Source organism: Passer montanus, unplaced genomic scaffold (assembly GCF_014805655.1).
Source record: "Passer montanus isolate IOZ18808 unplaced genomic scaffold, ASM1480565v1 scaffold106, whole genome shotgun sequence".
Classification (NCBI taxonomy): domain Eukaryota; kingdom Metazoa; phylum Chordata; class Aves; order Passeriformes; family Passeridae; genus Passer; species Passer montanus.
Genome location: NW_024357170.1, coordinates 2,189,616 through 2,191,064, shown reverse-complemented (window position 1 = coordinate 2,191,064; position 1,449 = coordinate 2,189,616).

Here is a 1,449-nt window from a genome sequence, read left to right as displayed (position 1 = left end):
TTTTAAGCTGATAGACCAGAGATCAGTGGCATCAGTTTTCTTGATTTCCTTGCCACTTTCTGAAGATAAACCATCAGTTTGTACTGGAGTATGACTTGGCTCTCGAGGTCTAAACCTCATTAAGCTGAAATCCAGGTATGTTCTATTTTTTAAAAATGCTCATTTTTGCTGATTCTCTCTCCATTGCCAGAATGAAGCTGATTATTAGTTGTATTTCTGTTCTGCACGACACACACTATGAGAGGTAGCACAAAATACTCATTTGCACATGTTTTACGATTCAAAAACTAGAGGACACCAGTCTGCAGATCCTGCAGTAAAGAAATCAAATTGATTTTGTAGTGAGATTACACATCATTTCTGTTCTGTGCCCTTCCCACAAGTGTGCTCACTGGGTTTGGAATTTTTTAATATTATTTGATTCAGTTGATTTTCTGTTTAACATTTTTTTTTTTTTTAAGCTGAAGTAGCAGAAGTGATCCCTCTCTTTAAACCTTTGCTGGTTTAAAGCAAAGACTATTAAGTGGTCTTATTTATAGCCCAGGCAAGACTGGATTATTATAATGGTGACTCAAGTCTATGTATCTTTATAATTATTTGCCAGGACTATTTGTGCCATGTTGTGTTGTGAAGCTTATACAAAAGTGCTGAGAACCTTTACTGGTTATTCCTCAACTTTATTGTCTTTCCTCTGTCCTGCCCAACTTCAATGCAATAAACACTTGAACCTTCAGGACTTCGACAAATCTGGACAGGGCACAAACTTTGCAGCAGTTCCCTTAGCAGAAGCAGCTCCCCAAACTGGAATGTTGAGGGGAGAAAAAAAAGAAACTCTCTTGGTTTTCTGGCATTTTTGTTCTTCATTTGCAGTGCTTTGGTAGCACTGCATTCTCTCCATAGACAATGGGGGCCGAGGGATGTCTGTGTTTGTACAGAGTCTTGGTAACATTGGGCAGAGTCCTGAAAGTTTAAGGAATGAGCTTACTACCCCTGGATTTTTATAGAAAAAACTCAAATGCTTTCAAGTGCCAGAGATCCAAAGGTAGAATTTCAGCACAGGTTACGTGCCCTGGCAGCTGGTGGCCCTCTGCACAGGCAATGGCATATGGATGGACCTGGCTGTTAGAAATGTGGTTGTGTGACATTCCTGGCTTTTGGGCATTACCTGCAGCAAAGGAAAGCAGCTCTGGGATTCAGAGCAGGATTCCCTGGTGCCTTCAGAAATATTGTTGTATTGCTTGTACATCCTTGGGATTAAGTGATTTAAGAAGATTTTTTTGTGCTAATGAAATTTTCTTCTGACTCTAATCTGCAGAAACTGTGGGGGAATTTTGTCTTCCTCTGTAGCAAGAGGAAATTCTCCTTCTTCCATGTTCCTGCAGTTTGTTGTAGTTTGTCTGCAAAGACCACCTGGCCTGAGTGGGAGGTCTAGAAAATGAGCAGCCACAA